This window comes from Chiloscyllium plagiosum, chromosome 13 (genome assembly GCF_004010195.1).
Source record: "Chiloscyllium plagiosum isolate BGI_BamShark_2017 chromosome 13, ASM401019v2, whole genome shotgun sequence".
Classification (NCBI taxonomy): Eukaryota; Metazoa; Chordata; class Chondrichthyes; order Orectolobiformes; family Hemiscylliidae; genus Chiloscyllium; species Chiloscyllium plagiosum.
The window spans coordinates 61,365,678-61,384,570 of record NC_057722.1 but is presented as its reverse complement, the minus strand read 5'-3'; the positions used below and the strand labels follow the sequence as shown (position 1 = coordinate 61,384,570).

The 18,893-nt window shown below is 43.3% G+C and overlaps 1 protein-coding gene across 2 annotated transcripts in view; it reads left to right on the top strand.

Annotated features, from left to right (window-relative positions):
* The first annotated feature begins 1,077 nt into the window (after positions 1-1,077).
* Positions 1,078-18,893, top strand: part of LOC122556122 (phospholipase D1-like) — a 112,571-nt gene continuing 94,755 nt past the window's right edge. For both annotated transcript variants that reach the window (XM_043702594.1, XM_043702592.1), the window contains exon 1: positions 1,078-1,279. The gene's annotated coding sequence lies outside the window, so the exon portion shown is untranslated. The remainder of the gene's footprint in view (positions 1,280-18,893) is intronic.

The window sequence follows — 18,893 nt, the reverse complement described above, 5'->3', positions numbered from 1 at the left end:
CTATGGGATTAGAATAGTGAGGCGCTTTCTCCTCATTGGCTTGGATGAAACGAGCCAATTGCTTTTTTTCTGTGCTGTAGCTCTCTATGACTTTAACTCTATGGCCAGGTAAGGGCAACAGATTTCCTTCCAGCAAGGAGTTATTGAGGCAGATTTTGTGATAACACTCAGTGATTACATGGTTGTCAATAGGCTAGGTTTCATTCCCAATTTTGTTGAATTCGCTATCTGCCATGGTGGGATTTGAACACACGTCTCCAGATCATTAGGCTGGGCCTTGAGATTACTAGTCCAGTAGAAAACCACCTGGCCCATCTTGTGAGCATAACGATAAGCAGGTTCAAATCTGTGGAGCAGCTGGATTGAGATCCAGGGGAGGTCAGTGAGCTTATCGTGGGTGAATAGGATTGGAATCCAAATTGGTAACCATGGCGTCACTGCAATTCGATCCGACCCTTCCCCACGGGACCGGGTTGGAAATGTTTGAATGCCAAAAATGGTGTGTATTTCTTTCAACAAGTCATGATAGTCAGGGTGCAGGTGAAGTTTGCACATGCTGCTGCTTCAATCATTGTCCATCTTCCTCAGTGGCCTAGACTTCCTCCCTCCATCGGAGGGCAGTAGTTCCAAATTCTTCCTGCACAAAATTGGCTGACTTTGCCAACTAAGAGCTTTTGTCACAGCAGTTAAACTTCCTCCTTCCCGTAACTGTTCTGTGACCTGTGAAAATCTCATTTAAATGTGAAATATCATCCTGTCTTTGGAGCAGTTGCTAAGAAACTTCATGTGATTCATTGTGTCCCAACTGTTAACATTTGCAGGATGAATTTTCTCTTGGTAGTATTTTTCAATTCCCAGTAAAGGCCCCACAGGAGTGGTCTTTGTTGCTTTTTCTGCAGCATGTGAATCATTCAGAAAATTACAAATAAAACTCAGCCTCAACAGAGTTATAGCCGTGGTGCTTAAACTGGATTTTAATTCTTGTCATTGCTATTCCTGAAAGAGCTATTCCTGTGCCAAAAGGGTTGGGTTTGAGGTGGGAGGGTCTATGAGGAAGCCATGCCTCTCTGCAAGTCAGTCTTGGCCAGTGTGGGTGAGGCTACAAGTTTAGCTAGTTGCTGCACTGCAGATCCTCATCAAGTTAGGAGCTCACAGTCGTCTGATGTCTCTGTGAACATCGTGGAGATTGAAACAGGATCTCAACTTTTCTTGTCTGCTCTTTTGCCCCTCTGGAAATTGAATGTGCACCATGGAGTCAACGGTTCAGTTGTGTTCAAAGGTTAGTGTTAGCCTGTCTCTCCCTCTCTCTCTCTCTCTCTTTCTCACATTCACTGCCAGAACTGTTTATTTGTTGCACTGTGTATTCAGAGGCTGCAGTTCAGCCTGGGAGTCTCTGCAATTATTGGATGGATTATGCACTGTCCCCGAGCAGAGCTGCTGCTGGACACTTCTTCCCGAATCAGCCTCTATTCTGTATATGATCCCAATTCTATCTGCCATGATTCCATTCCCTTATCCAAATACTTTGTCCATTCCTGGACTGTGCCCATTTTTGACTCCTGGTGAGTTGTTTTGATTCTTTTGAAACTTTTGCTGAATAAACAGGGAGTGTTGGATTATGGATCACATTTATGATGTGCATCTAGGGACAACATCAAACTTTCTCAGGACAAGTACAGCATGGGAGTCAGATACAGAATGAATTTCCCACTGCACTGTCCCCAGGAAACACTCCCACAACAGGTATAGCATGCAGTCTGATACAGATAAAGATCCCTCTACTCTTCTTTTTAAAACTGAAAGTAAACTTACCCTCACTGTCCTCATTAACCACTTCCAGGACAAGTGCAGTATGGGATCAGGTACAGAATAAGTTTCCCTCTATACTGTCCCATCACTCTCTCGCAGAATAGGCTCACCACAGTGTCGGATGCAGATTAAAGCTCCCTCTACTCTTTGCAACTGAAAATAAAACTTCTTCTACACTGTCCCCATCAAACGTACCCTGCATGTACAGCATGGGCTTAGATACAAGGTAAAGCTTCCTTTACCCATAGACATGTAATCCAGAATGTCATTCATAGAATCTCTACAGTGTGGAAAGAGGCCATTTGGCCCATTGGGTCTGCACTGGCTCTCTGAAGAGCATCCCACCCAGACTCAGCCCCCTACCCTATCCCCATAACCCTGTATTTAACATGGGTTTAGCCTGCACATTCCTAGTCACTATGGGACAATTTAGCACAACCAATCCACATCACCTGTACGTCTTTGGACAGTGGAGGAAACCCATACAGACAGACTGGGAATGTGTAAAAACCACTCAGACAGTCACCCAAGGGTGGAATCGAACCCCAGCCCCTGGTACTATAGGGCAGCAGTGCTAACCACTGAGCCACCATGCCACCCACATTATTCTCAGAGTAGTACTAAGAGAGAGCTGCATTGTTGGAAGAGCTCTCTTTGAGTTGCGATAATAATAAATGGTGCAACGATCTGATGGACACTAACTCATAGAGCAGGGATGCTTTTTCCTGGGTCTTCTATGCTAATATTTAGCCCTCCATTATCTTATTTCCAGTCTCCAGAATTTGTAAGTTCCGAAACCCATAGCCACAGATCCAAATGTGAACGTGAGAAACTCAAAGCAGAAGGCAGAAGAAATGTCTTCACAGTGTTGCAAGACTGTGGAAATCATTCCCAGGATGACTTGTTGATGCAGAATACCTTACAGATTTATAATCACTCATGCAATGCTATGGCATAGGAGTAGGCCATTTGGCTCATTGGTCTGTGCTGGCTCTTTGGAAGAGCTGTCTAAATAATTCCACTTGCTTTTCACTTTCCTCATTGCCCTGCAGAATCAGTTTGCTTCATAGTGGTCATTGTGCTTATTGGTATTTGCCACAAAGTTTCAAAGGCTGAAGTAGAGATGATGTTTCCACTTGTGGGTGAGTCTGAAACCACAGTGTCACCAATCTTAAATTTGATTTCTATTTGTCCACATGGCTTGGGTGTCCCTGGTTAGGCCAGCATTTATCATCCTTCCCTAATTTATAGCTATGAATGTAGCAAATGGGGAGAAACGCCTTAACTCAGGGAAGCGTTATAATGTGGAACTTGAAGCCACAGGGAGTAATTGAGCTGAAAAGCACAGAGATATTTAAGTGGGTGTTGGATAACCACAGGAGGGAGTTGGCACTGAAGGGATATGGTGATTAGATAGGTGGGAGGGGGCTCATATAACCCATAGGATTCCTGGGGTCTGGGCAGGGTACATGCAGAAAGGCTGATACTTATGGCAGAGTACAGGACCAAAAGGCACAATCTCAGAATAAGGGGTTGCACATTTAAGAGAGAGTTGTGGAAGATCTGAGGATAGTGAATTCTTTATAAAAACCTGAGAAAGTGTCACTCGACCTGAAACTTTAACTCTGATTTCTCTCCACAGATGCTGCCAGACCCGCTGAGCTTTTCCAGCAATTTCTGTTTTTATTTCAGTAGATTTTTTTCCCGGGCTGCCAGGGCTGGGATATTAAGTGCGTTGAAGGCTAAGATAGGTTTTTAATCAGTACGGAAGTCAAAGGGCATGGGGTTTAAGGAAGGAAAGTAGAATCAAGGATTGTCAGATCAGCTATGATCACATTGAATGATGAAGCAGGCTTGATGGGATGAATGATCTATTTCTGCTCCTGTGTTTTATCATTGTATGTGGAGCAGTCTATATAGTTGGGCTCTATTGGTGAATCAAGCATTGGGGTTGGCAGGATATGGGAACATGGAGGTTACATGTCGTTGCAGCTATTCGCTCATCTGGAGGATAAAGTCTCATAGTGACTAGCTGGGCCGAATGGCCTACTTTTATGTTGTAATCTTAGCTTGTGTGCTTTTATAACACTTTACACCACTAAAACTGAGAGCTGCATCATCCTATCCAACAGTTAGTGGACTTCAACATGAATCTGTGTCACACTCTGCAAGAGACATTTATAAGATTCCCCTGTTGCCAAATATCTGGCTGACAGCACCGATCGACCGAAGTATGGAAAAAGCCTTTTCTGATGGAATGGTGTGTCTTTTTCATTGACAGCAGTGAATGTGGGCCAGGGGCAGTTGTCTGCTTTGACCTTTGCCATAGCACTACATCGAAGGTTTTACTCTTTTCATGACAGGAATTTCACAGTAAGGTTCAAAGAGAAACATTGACTGCAATATTGACCTTGCTTGCCAACAGCAGCGTGTTTCATTTGTATGTCACCTTTTAACACAACAAGGCACTTCTCACTCGCAGGAGCATAATCAAGACAACATTTGACACCAAGCCATAGAAGGACATATGAGGACAGGTGACCAAAGGTTTGGTCAAAGAGGTCGATTAAAAAGTAAGTATCATAAAGAGGAAAAAAGTTGAAGTGATCAAAGAAAGTCATTCTCACACTGTTAGTGTCATACACTGGGCCAGCATTTATTAGATTAGATTCCCTACAGTTTGGAAACAGGCCTTCAGCCCAACAAGTCCACACCAACCCTCTGAAGCGTAAAACACCCAAACCCATTCCCATACTCTCTCTTCACCACTAACGCTATGGGCGATTTAGCATGGTCAATCCACCTAACCTGCACATCTTTTGGATTATGGGAGGAAACCCATGCAGACATGGGGTGAAAGTGCAAACTCCACACAGACAGTCACCTGAGATGGGAATCAAACCCAGGTCCCTGGCATTGTGAGACAGCAGTGCCAACCACTGAGCCACCATGCCACTCACCCCTAATTGCCTCTGAGAGGAAGGTGATGAGCTGGCTTCTTGAATCATTGCAGTCTTTTGTGTCCAGGGACAGCCAAGTGTTGTTAGGTTGGATGGCGATTTAGTTCCAAGTCAGAAAGGTGTGGATTAGAGAGGAACTTGAAGATGATGGTTGGGCAGCTGTCTCTGTGGAGTTTGCACATTCTCTGTGGGTTTCCTCTGGGTGCTGCAGTTTCCCCCTGCATTCCAAAGACGAGCAGGTTAGGTGAATTGGCCACGCTAAATTGTTCATAGAGTTCAGGGATTTGTAGATTAGGTGCATTAGTCTGGGGTAAATATAGGGGAATGGGACTGGGTGGGTTACACTTCGGACGGTCGGTGTGGACTTGTTGGGCCAAAGGGCCTGTTTCCACACTGTCGGGATTCTATGATTCTATGATGGTCTTCCTTTACATTAACTATTCCTGTTCTTCTGGGAGAAATCAGTTTTTGAAAGGTGCTGTCAAAGGACCGTTGATGATTTCTTTAGATTTCCAAATGGCTAGGGAATGGAAGGTTACAATGGTGACAGACAGGGAAGTGAAATTGAAGTCACAACCAGCATCAGCCATGGCTGATTGAATGGCAAAACAGATTTGAGGGGCTGAATGGCCTCCTACGAATTCCTGCTGTAATGCACCATGCTGATGGTACATTAATGTTACTGTGCACCGCGGGTGGGGGAGAATCAATAAAACGGCCTGCTAATCAAAGCACTTGTTCAAAGCAAATGCACAAACAACCTATGTATCATTAAAATGCAGCAACCTTTCTGTCTGTGCTCTGAACTATATGACTGTCCCACACTTTGGAATTACTCAAGCTCCAATGATAAAGTGAAATGCTGGCCTTGCCAATGACACCCACGTTCTAAGAATAAGCAATTCTTAAAAACAAGACATGATCTCGAAAACAAGGCTGACAATTTAAGTAAGGCTGGAGATTCACAACAGCATGTATTCACAGTTCTCTGCTCACTTGCTTGAGACAGTGGAAAATTGGCCAGCCTTTTACTGACCTCACAACTGGAACAAGTGCCAACATTTGGCCAATATCTACTGTGTCTGGGGAGGGAATGGGGGCTCTAGCAGCGGAAGGGTACAGTCCTCCTGAATATGTGCTGCAATAGCTGTTACCTTAACCTCAGTTGACTGACGACTGTGCAGTTTAACGAGGCAGGTTTTGTGACAACCTCATAGGCTAGAATTTCTCATTCGGATCCTTGACAAACTAAATAAACATTCTGAGTTCACAGCCAAACTGTAACTTTAACTGAGACTCTGGTAGAATATAGAACAGTACAGCATAGGAGCAGGCCCTTCAGCCCACCATGTCTGTGCCAACCATGTTGCCAATCTGAACTACTCCCATCTGCAGCACACTGTCCATATCTCTCGATTCCCCATGTCTGTCTAATTGCTCTTAAATGTTCCTATTGTGTCTGCTTTACAATCTCCCCTAGCAGTGTGTTCCAGGCACCTAACACTCCCGTCATAAAAAAACTTGTCTCACACGAGTTTGCACATTCACCCCGTGTCTATGTGGGTTTCCTCCGGGTGCTCCGGTTTCCTCCCACAGTCCAAAGATGTGCAGGTCAGGTGAATTGGCCATGCTAAATTGCCCATAGTGTTAGGTGAAGGGGTAAATGTAGGGGTATGGGTGTGTTGCGCTTCGGCGGGTCAGTGTAGACTTGTTGGGCCGAAGGGCCTGTTTCCACACTGTAAGTAATCTAATCTAATCTAACATCTCCTTTAAACTTCCTCCCCTCACTTTAAATCTATGCCCCCTAAGATTTGATGTTTTCATTCTGGGGAAAACAACTCTGACTGTCCACCTTATCCATGTCTCTTATAATTTTACATATTTCTATCAGGTCACCCTCAGCCTCCCATGTTCTAGCAAATAGCATATAGGTTTGTTTAAACTCTCCTTATAACTAATACACTTCAATCCAGCCAACAACCTCACAAATCTTATTGAGTTCTTTGAGGAGGTGTCAAGACAGGTCAACGACAGTTGAGCAGTGGATGTGGTGTATATGGATTTCAGCAAGGCATTTGATAGGGTTCCCCTGGTAGGCTCACTCATTAAGTCAGGAAATATGGGATACAGGGAGATTTGGCTATCTGGATCCAGAATTGGCTGGCTGACAGAAGGCAGAGAGTGGTTATAGATTGAAAGTATTCTGGCTGGAAGACAGTGTTGAGAAGGGTCCTGAAGGACTTGGATGAGAAGGTTGAGGGGTGGGTTAGTAAATTTGCAGATGACACAAAAGTTGGAGGTGTCATCGATAGTATAGAGGGCTACTGCAGGCTGCAGCACGACATAGACAGGATGCAGGGCTGGGCTGAGAAATGGCAGATGGAGTTCAACCTGGATAAATGCAAAGTGATGCATTTTGGAAGGTCAAACTCGAATGCTGAATATAGGATTAAAAACAGGATTCTTGGCAGTGTGGAGGAACAGAGGGATCTGGGTGTGCAAGTACGTAGATCCCTCAACCCAAGTGGATAAGGTTGTTAAGAAAGCATATGGTGTTTTGGCTTTCATTAACAGGGGTATCAAGTTTAAGAGCCACGAGGTTTTGCTGCAGCTCTACAAATTCCTGGCAAGACCACACTTGGAATATTGTGTCCAGTTCTGGTCGCCCTACTATAGGAAAGATGCAGAGGCTTTGGAGAGGATGCAAAGAAGGTTTACCAGGATGCTGCCTGGACTGGAGGGCTTGCCTTATGAAAAAGGTTGAATAAGCTCGGACTTTTCTCTCTGGAGAGAAGGAGGAAGACAGGAGACCTGATCGAGGGGTACAAAATATTGAGAGGAATAGATAGAGTCAATAGCCAGAGACTTTTCCCCAGGGCAGGATTGATTGGTACGAGAAGTCAGAGGTAAGTTCTTTAAGCAGAGAGTTGTGAATGCATGGAATGCGTTGGCAGCTGAGGTGGTGGAAGCAGAGTCATTAGGGACATTTAAGTGACTGCTGGACATGCACATGGATAGCAGTGAGTTGAGGGGTGCGTAGCTTAAGTTACTATATTTTACATTAGGATTAAGTCTCTGCACAACATCGTGGGCCAAAGGACCTGTTCTGTGCTGTACTTTTCTATGTTCCAAACCTCTGTTGCACCCTCCCCAAAGCCTCCACATCCTTCCTGTAGTGTGAAGATCAGAACTGCACACAATGCAAACTCCAAATATGGCCTACCTAAAATTTTATAAAGCTGGAACATGAGTTATCAACTTTTATATTCAATGCCCCGAACGATGAAGACAAACATGCCATATACCTACTTAATCACTTTATCCGTTTGTGTGCCACTTTCAGGGAGTTAAGGACTTGCACCCCAAGATCCCTCTGAATAATAATGCTCTTAAGGGTCCTCCAATTTACTGAATATTCTTCTGTTGCATTCGACCTACCAAAATGCGTCACGTCACACTCGTCTGGACTAAACTCGATTTGCTATTTCTCTGCTGAAAATGTGTTACTGAGAATCGACGTTTCGGGCATAAGCCCGCTATTTCTCTGCCCAACTGACCTATCTCCTGCTGTATCCTTTGACAACTTTCCTCGCTACCCACAGCTCCATCAATTTTCATGTCGTCTACAAACTTACTGATCAAACCACCAACATCCGAATCATTTACAAATAATGGAGGCCCCAGCAGTGACCTTTGCAGAACACCATTGGTCACAGACCTCAGTCAGAAAACCACTGCTGCCCTCTGTCTTCTCTGAGCGATCAATTTTGTATGCACATTGCCAACTTGGAGTGGATCCCACGTGACTTTATTTTCTGGACCAGCCTACCATGAAGGACCTTTGTGTAAACTCCATGACCTACCCTCATCAGTCACCTTCATCATTTCCTCAAAAAACTCAATCAAATTTATGAGACAAAACTTCCCTGACACAAAGCAATACAGACTGTCTGAATAAGTCCATTCTTTTATCAAATGCAAGTAAATCCCATTCCTTAAGAACCTTCTCCAATAATTTTCCCTACCATTGATGTAAGGTTCACGGCTATCATTTCCTGGATTATCCCTACTGCCCTTCTTAAACAAAGGAACAACATTGGCACATCTCCAAGTCTTCTTTGACTTCATCTGTGGATAAAGAGGATGCAAAGATATCTATCATGGCCCCAGCAATCTCCTCCCTTGGTTGGGATCTCCTGGGACAGATCTCATCAGCCCTTGGAGACTTACCTACCTTAATGCTTTTGAAAAAACCCATCACCACTTGCGTTTTGCAATTGATGTGCCCTAGAATATCAATATACCCCTCACTAATCTTACCATCATCCACGTCTTCCTTCTTGGTGAATACCGATGCAAAGTATTCATTAAGGACCTCACTCACTTCCTCTGGCTCTGCACATGCTCTGATAATTCTGTCTGTTGATTGCACTTTCTCGATGTTAAAGTCCTGGTATATATTCTATTTAATCATATAGATTTTTGCTTTTCTTTTCCTCACAATCTCTTTCCATTTCTATTTCATAAAAGCTGGGTTTTTCTATACCTTCAAGACTGAGTTAGATAGATTTTTGATCGATAAGGGGGTTGAGAGTTGTGGAGGTGCAAACAGGAAAGTGGAACAGAGGACACAACTGGACCTTATTGAATAGCGCAACAGACAATGGAAAGGCGATAACTTAGTGGCATTATCACTGGGCTGTTAACCCAGAGACCCAGGTTAACTCCTGTGTACCCTGGTTATGAATCCTACCACAGCAGATGGTGGAATTTGAATTCAATGAGTATCTGGAATTAAGAGTCTAATACTGACCATGAATCCATTGCCAGTTGTTGAGAAAAAACCCATCTGGTTCACTAGTGTTTGTTAGGGAAGGAAACTGGAGCTGAAAATGTGTTGCTGGAAAAGCGCAGCAGGTCAGGCAGCATCCAAGGAGCAGGAGAATCGACGTTTCGGGCATGAGCCCTTCTTCAGGAATGCTGCCTGACCTGCTGCACTTTTCCAGCAACACATTTTCAGCTCTGATCGCCAGCATCTGCAGTCCTCACTTTCTCCAAGGGAAGGAAACTGCCAAGCATACCTGGTCTGGCCTACACATAACTCCAGACCCACAGCAATGTGATTTACTCTTAATTGCCCTCTGGACAATTAGGGATGGGCACTAAGTGCTGTCCTAGCCAATGATGCCCTCATCCTGTGAAAAAAAACGCAAAGAGCTGAATAGTCTCCTCCTGTTCCTAAGTCCACAGATACTTTGTTTCTCCCTCATGTTCTCTCCATAGAATCATAGAATAATGCAGCACAAAAGGAGGTTAATTGTCATAAAAACCTGGCTGGTACATCAATGTCCCTTTTTGGCAAGGACACCTGGTTTCCTTACCTGTTCTGGGCCTAAATGTGACTCCTTGTCAAACCCCAATGTGGTTGAATCTTAACAACGACATAACTGGCCTAGCAAACCACTCCATTCTATCAAACTACAGCAAGAATACAAGAAATGAAATGGTGAACAAACTGCAGTAGTTCAGGAAAGTAGTTCATCACCACTAACTTTTTGAGGGCTGTTATGGATGGACCATAATTGCCAAAATTGCCCACAGTCAGAGAATGGATCAAAAAAGGCAAGTGATTCTGGAATTGTGTCAGTGATTGTTAATTGCTGCAAAGATTTTTCACAAGTGATGAGGTTGAAGAGAACAATCAGAATTCACACCCAATTAATTTAATGACCAATTATTGTCAGCATATTAAATTATACTCAATGATTACTGTACTGGTATGAGACTGATGAATGATGAAGGATTATGGCTTCATCTTTCATATATTATCCCAGTGAATATAACTTCTTGTCTTAGAACTGTCTAATTATTCCTCCAACATACCCTGTCCAAGTAAGAATTAAAAAAAGATGATGATAACAGGAGAGGCAGGAAAGTTCGTTATCAGGGGAAAGTGAGGAGTCTGAAAAGGGGTACAGACAGACAAAAGGGAATGGGATATTTATTAGCAGATGGAATACAATGTGGGTGGATGTGAACGTTTTCATTTTGATTCTATGTTCAAGTATCACCTGTTCCTGAGGTAAGCTTGCTATCATTGCACCATAACAACCATTATAACCCTTTATTCTTTGATTAACTATCTCAGCCATAAATTGCACAAAATATGGAGGCACGGGATTGAGGGTGATTTAGTGGTTTGCATCTGAAATTCAAACACTATTTAAATGGAGATAAACCTCAGTATAGAGGGATCAGTGTGTCCCAATTCCTGAATTGTAAAGTTAATGTATAGTTGCAACAGGTGCTTAGGAAGTCGAAAAGAATGTTGTCACTTATTGCAAGGGAAAAGGGGGTGTGGGGGCTGGGTTTCTACAGCTGGACCTAATTCCTGAAGAAGGGTCACTGGACATGAAACATTAATTTTGTTTCTCGCTCTGCAGATGCTGAGAGTTGCTGAGTTTTTCCAGCAGTCACTGTTTTTGTTTGTGGTGTAATGAGATTTATTTAAATCCCGATAAAATAACTGATGACCTGACTCTGACATCAGGCAGAGAGAGGTCGTCATTCTAGAATGAAAAGTAAAAAAAGAGGTCTTAGACACTGCACTAGGGAGCTATATTTGCGAACCTACCAAGTTAAGCTGTAAATAATGGATTATTATTATTCATAAGGAGTCTTTAAGAGCCTTGTTTACAGATAAGGGGTAAACAGCCTGAGAGGCTGTATGTGTCGAACAAACAGCCTATTAAAAAGTACTTGTATATCTTTGACCCTTTTAACAACAGCAAAACATTCCAAAGTACATCACAACCAAAGAAGTACTTTCTTTGTGCAGTCACTGTTTTAATTTAGGACACAATTCAGTCACCTTCCAGCAAGATCCCACAAGCAGCATGTGACAATGACCATGTAATCAGGCTTAGGTGTTGGTAAAAGGATAAGAAGACTGGGGGCAATTCCACTCCAATAAGCACCATCTATTGTTTCCTGGATCAAGCACTTAGCTCTCTGGGAGAGAAATCTGGTGGAAAAAGATGTGTGCAATTCTGGTCTCCCTGCTAAAGGGTTCAGAAAAGATTTGCAAGGATGATGCCAATGTTGAAGGGTTTGAACTATTAGAAGATGCTGAATAGGCTGGGGCTGTTTTCCCTGAAGCGTCGGAGGCTGAGGGGTGACCTTACAGAGGTTTCCAAAAATCATGAGGGGCAGGAAAAGATAAATAGACAAGTATTTTCCCTGTGGTGGGGGAGCCCAGAACTAGAGAGCATAGGTTTAGAGTGAGAGGAGAAAGATTTAAAAAGGACCTAAGGGACAACTTTTTCATGCAGAGTACGGTGCATGCATGACATGAGCTACCAGAGGAAATGGTGAAGACTGGTACAATTACAACATTTAATAGGCATCCGGATGGGCATATAAATAGGAAGGCTTTAGAGGGATATGGGTCAAGTGCTGGCAAATGGAACTAGATTAGTTTAGGATATTTGTTTGGCATGGATGAACAGGACTCAAGGGAGTGTTTCCATGTTCCAGTCTCTATGACTGTATGACACACAATGGCATTTTCAAATTCCAGGAATTTAGAATCACTGAACCTCTAATGGTTCCAGAGGGAACCCTCAAAGTATTCTCAAAAGCCAGCAGCCAATTAGAAAGAGTCTGCAACACTGCAGTGAAGCAACATTGGGAGAGCAGTAGATAGGAGAGTCCTGAACAAGTCTCGTCTCTCTTTTGACCAGCATTCCTGGAAAGTATATCATGGGCATTTAGGAATTTCAAATTATCAAGCAACAATTATTTCCTAATTATGAAGCAACCATCAGCGGTTAACCAAACCCTTATCAATCTCCAAACCGAGCTAAACCTGGAGAAAATAATTCAAGCCGTAAAATGTCTGTCTTTGTATAACAGTGGAGTATAGTATTGCTGGGGACTGTGCCTGTTCCACAGGGATCAGTGTTGGTGCCCTTGCTGTTGATGGGATATAAGTAAATGGCTTAGACTTGAATGTAAGTTGATCAGCAAGTTTGCAGATGATATGAAAAGTAATGAAGACAGCCTTACTGTCAAAGAATACAGGTGGGCTCATCAGATGGACTCATCAGCGGCAAATGGAATTCAATCCCAAATAATAAGAGGCGACGAGCATGGGCGCTCAAACGTAGCAAGGGAATACATAGTGAAGAGGAGGACCCTGGGAAAAACCTAGAATCAGAAGAACCTTGGAGTCCACAATGAAGGTAGTGGGACAGGTAGATAAATTGAAGACATAAGGAAATAGGCTGGGGCTGTTTTCCCTGGCGTGTCAGAGGCTAAGGGGTGACCTTATAAAGGTTTATAACATCATGAGGGGCATGGATAGGATAAATAGACAAGGTCTTTTCCCCAGGTTGGGGGAATTTCAGAACTAGAGGGCATAGGTTCAAGGTGATAGGGGAAAGATTTAAAAAGGACCTAAGGGACAACTTTTCCACTCAGATTGTGGTGTGTTTATAAAATGAGCTGTCAGAGTAAGTGTTGGAGGCTGGTGCGATTATAGCATTTAAAAGGCATCTGGATGGTATATGAATAGGAAAGGTTTGGAGGGATAATGGGCCAAGTGCTGGCAAATGGGACTAGATTAATTTAAGATATCATGTCAGCATGGACAAGTTGGACTGAAGGGTCTGTTTCCATGCTGTACATCTCTTTGACTCTCTATGACTTTTTGACTGATAGTTGCCTTTATTAGCTGAGGCATAGGGTTTAAGAACAGGGAGGCTATGTTGGAACCATATAAAACATTGGTTCGGCCACTCAGAATACTATGTGCTGTTCTAGAATCCACATTACAGGAGGGATGTAATAGCACAGCAGAGGTGGCACAGTGGTTAGCACTGCTGCCTCACAGTGCCAGAGACCCGGGTTCAATTCCCGCCTCAGGCGACTGACTGTGTGGAGTTTGCACGTTCTCCCCATGTCTGCGTGGGTTTCCTCCGGATGCTCCGGTTTCCTCCCACAGTCCAAAGATGTGCAGGTCAGGTGAATTGGCCATGCTAAATTGCCCGTAGTGTTAGGTAAGGGGTAAATGTAGGGGTATGGGTGGGTTGCGCTTCGGCGGGGCGGTGTGGACTTGTTGGGCCGAAGGGCCTGTTTCCACACTGTAAGTAATCTAATCTAATCTAATCTAAAAGGTGTGGAGGAGATTTACCATGGTCTTGCCTGGGCTGGAAAGTTGAAGAGAGATTGGATAGACTGGGGTTGCTTTCATTGGAGCAGAGAAGACTGAGGGGACATGATTGAGATGTGTAAAATTATGAGGGGCAAAGGCAGGAAGAAAGTTTTCCGTTTGGTGGGGTCAGTGAGCTGGGGCATATATTTAAGGTAAGGGGCAGGAGGTTCAGAGAGAATGTGAGGAAAAAATGTTTTCTCTCGGGGTGGTAGGAATCTGGAACTCACTGTCTGTAAGCATGGTAAAGGCAGAAACTTTCAACATTTCAGAGGTATTTAGATGTATAATTATGATGCCAAGATATACAAGGCTTTTGGCCAAGTGCTGTATTAGAATAGTTAGGTTTTGTTTTGACCAGAGCAGACTCTGAGCTGAAGGCCCTTTTCTGTGCTGTAGACCTCCACGACTGTATGACTTTATTAATGGGGTACAGCCCAGTGAGGATATGGCGGTCCCTGTATCTCTCCCTTCAAGATAGTGTAAATGATCCAATGACAATACTCAAAAAAGTAAATGACCTATCCTAACCAAAATGTCTCCTTCAGGCAACGCCTATCATAGGTTTCATGATCATTTTTTACATTCTGTACGTGGGAGTTTGCTTCGCATGAACTGATTTCTTTTTTCTCGAAAATACGACAACGACACTTGAATTTCATCGAGTGTTTCCTGACTTGGTGAAAGGTGTGTAATGTGATTCTTTCCTATGAATGAGGATTGGTTTGGTCAGATTTGAACAATGGGTGATTTAATTAAGAGTCGTCTGGCAAAGGAGGGAGTGGGAGTTGCTGGAGGCAATTGCTTTTCTTGATTTGCAAATTTGTACCTGTGGTGTTTGCAATGAAATAACTGGAGGCAGTGTGAACGGAGCTGTAAAGGAGATCTCAGCTGAGGCCTGTTAGTGTCCCTTAGGGCCTATAAATAACAGACTAATGAAATGCAGGCCACAAGCCAGATTGTATTTCAAGTTGTTCACATGTTGACCCAAGCCCATCCCCCTCTGTGTATATTCTACAGCACTTGGTTGTAGCTGCTGTTGTTCCATGTCACAACAATTTTGAATTTCACAATTCCCCTTGGAAAATAGTAGGAAATGGGGAAATAACATGCATGAAGAAATAACTTGGGGTAAGGGGAGGGAAGGTGATGGCTTCGTTATTGCTAGATGATTAATCCAAAAACTGAGCTAATTATCTGGGACCAGGGTTCAAATCCTGCCATGGCAGATGGTGGCATTTGTACTTAGTAAGAAAAATTTGGAATCTAAGAATCCACTGATGACCATAAAACCATTGCCATTCTGGCTCACGAATGTCCTTCAGAGAAGGAAACTGCCTTCCTCACCTGGTCTGGCCCATGTGACCCCAGACCCACGACAGTGTTGTTGACTCTCAACTGGCCTCTGACACGGCCTAGTAATCCGTTCAAAGGCAATTAGGTAACAAATGCTGGCCAGCCAGTGACTCCCACAAGCTAATGAACGAAATAGATTTCTCCAGTATCTTTCACATTCTCAGGATCCCCCAAAGCAATTTCCAGCCAATGAAGTCATCCTGAATTGCAGTCACTGATGGCAACACAGCAAGATCCCACAAACGTTAATGGCCAGATGACCTATTTTAGTGATGCTGGTTAGGGATGAATGTTGGCCAAGGGTACTGGGAAGATCTCCCCTGCTTTCCTTTGAAAAGTGCCACATTTAGTCTTACTGAGAGTGCAGCTCATTAATCAAAACCAGGTAAATGCAACTGAAAGATAAATCGCTGAATATTTAACTGAATGGTGGAGCAAGCTCTTGTCACTTAAAGACCATCTTGTTCCTTCCTAAGAACCCAGCTACCATTGATCCTGGAGACAAAGGGAATGGTATGCATGAGTGAGGAGAGGGTGTGATCCAAGTCTTTTCTTTGATGGAAGCAGTTGACTGAGCAGGGACTATGACAGTGGTCTTTATAATATTGAATAGTTTGGACACACTGGATCCCATCAGTATCTGACATCTAGGATGCGAGAGCCTTCACTATCTCAGGCCCTCCCAATTTGCTTGTCACTCAACGATGTGCTTTCTGAAGTGCTGCATCGGGGATGGGGGGCTGTATCAGTACCGACAAAACTGGTGCCTGAGATGAGGAATGTAGGAATTAAGAGCGGGACAATAGACAATAGGCAATTCAGCCCTTCAAGCCCACTCCGCCATTTAGTATGATCATGATTGATCCTATCCTGGCCTCAACTCCACTTTCCTGCCTGCTGCACGTAGTCTTTTACCCCCCCTTTGAAACGTATCTATTTTGTCCTTGATTCTGTTGATTGATTCTGCCTCCACTGCATTCTGGGGCAGTGAGTTCCACAGATTCACAACCTTCTGACAGAAGCAGTTTCTCCTCATCTCAGTTTTGAAACTACCTCCTTTGACTGTATATCTCTGACTTCTTGTCCTGAGAGGACCGCTGTTCTCGTGTCAGGATGGGGACACTGTGCTTTGTCTGAGGTCTGGGATGAGGGCCCCCCAATGAGATGCAGTCACTGTTGTACGGAATCTGATTGGAACCCAACAGGAAGGGAGTAAAGCTGGTAACAGGGAGTAGAAACGGTGCTAGAAAGATGAGAAGCCAGGACTAGAGTAACAAAACTGAATATGGAATGTTACTTGTATATAGAATTATGTCAAAAAAACAATGTTAAGGACACTCTATCCCAATGCACATAACATTCAGAACCAGGTAGATAATTTAAAGGCATAAATAGAAATAAGTGGATATCATCTCATTGTTCTTCGAGAAACATGGCTGCATGTGGACCAGGATTAAAAACACAACGTTCAAGGATACTCCATGTTTAGGAAGCACAGACAAGAAGCAATAGGAAGTGGAACTGCATTGACAATAAAGCAAAGGAAATGTATATTAGCAAGACAGGCTTTCAGATTGGAATACCAATGAGTGGAATTTGTTTGGGTGAAACTAAGAGACAGCAAGGGACAGCAGACTTTGGTTGGAGTTACATATAGGCCACTAAATAGCAGTGGCTGTGTGGTGCATGACTTTAATCAGTAAATGAGAGGTAGCATAGATAACACAGTTATCTCTGGTGACTTCACTTTCTCTTATAGACTTCGTAAATTAACTGGGCACTATAGTAGTGGAGGATGAGTTTCTGGAATGTGTTAGAGGTGATTTTCCAGAGAGCATGTTGAAGGGCTCACCAGGGGCCAGGCTATTTTCAATTGAGTATTATGCAATGCGAATGAGCATTTATGGATGAACGCCCACAAAGTGGTAGAATCCTATATTTTGTTCGAACGTGTGGTAGTTCACACAATCGGAAGCAACAATTGGAATTACATTTGAATAAGGGAAATTATGAAAGCATGAGGAACAAATTGGCTGAGCGGGATTGTGAAATTACATGAAAAGTCATGATGTGTAATTAGGCAATGGACAGTTTTCAAAGGACTATTACATTGCTTTCTGTAACTGTTGATTCCTTCATGATGCAAAACCTCCAAAAGTGCCAGGCACTAAGACTGACAAAGAACGTTAAGGATTAACTATAACCTAAAGTAAAGATTTATAAAGTAGCCAGACATAGTAGTAAATATAGTAAATTGACTTTTAGAATGCAGCAAAGGAGGACCAAGAAACTGATAAAGAAAAAGAGAATAGAACATGAATGCAAACAAGCAAAAAAGATAGTAAAAGCTTCTAACGGTATGTTAAGAAAAAGAGGTTTGGCTAAGATGAATGTATATCCATTACAGACAGAGTCAGGAGAATTTATAACGGGGTGTAGGGAAGTAACAGAGAAGTTGAATGATTACTTTGTGTCTGATTTCCCCAGTGAAGATACGGTTGGTTCTGCTGTAACATATTTCTTCAATGCGTATTGGCTTTAACACTATTGAAGAATTTAGACCGCTGCTGGCAGAACGCAAACTTTCCTTACCTGTATTGGCTGTAACACGATTCCGGCCCCATTAGTTTAAATGGTGGGTTATTGTGCGATTTTCTTCTAATGCGAGACTGCACGAGAACCACACTATCGAATTATATCAGAACCGACCGTACAGGAAATCTCCCAGCATAGAGATCCAAGAGGCTAGGGTGATTGAGAAGTTGATTCAAATTCTTATTAGAAAGAAAGTTTTTCTGGAGAAATTAAAAGGATTGAAAATTGACAAATCCCTAGGACCTGATGGTCAATGCCCCAGAGTGTTGAAAGAATAGCTACAGGGATGCATTGATGATTGTCTTCCAAAGTTTTGTAGACTTTGGAATGATGCCTACAGATGAGAAACCAGCAAACATCACCCCACAATTTAAGAAGGGATTGTGAGAGGAAGCAGGGAACTTAAGACCTGATTGCCTTACGTTAACTGTAGTAAAATGCGAGAATAAAAGATATGATAAATAGACACTTGAATAGTAATGATCTGACTGGGTATTGTTAGCATGGATTTGTCATAGAGTCATAGAGATGTACAGCATGGAAACAGACTGTTCGGTCCAACCCGTCCATGCCGAGCAGATATCCCAACCCAATCTAGTCCCACCTGCCAGCTCCCGGCCTATATCCCTCCAAACCCTTCCTATTCATATACCCATCCAAGTGGCATCCAAGGAACAGGAGAATCGACGTTTCGGGCATAAGCCCTTCTATGCCCCGAAACGTCGATTCTCTTGTTCCTTGGATGCTGCCTGACCAGCTGCACTTTCCCAGCAACACATTTTCAGCTCTGATCTCCAGCATCTGCAGCCCTCACTTTCTCCAGCTCATTCCATACACATACCACCCTCTGCATGAAAATCTTTCCCCTTAGGTCTCTTTTATATCTTTCCCCTCTCACCCTAAACCTATGCCCTCTAGTTCTGGATTCCCCGACCCCAGGGAAAAGACTTTGTCTATTTATC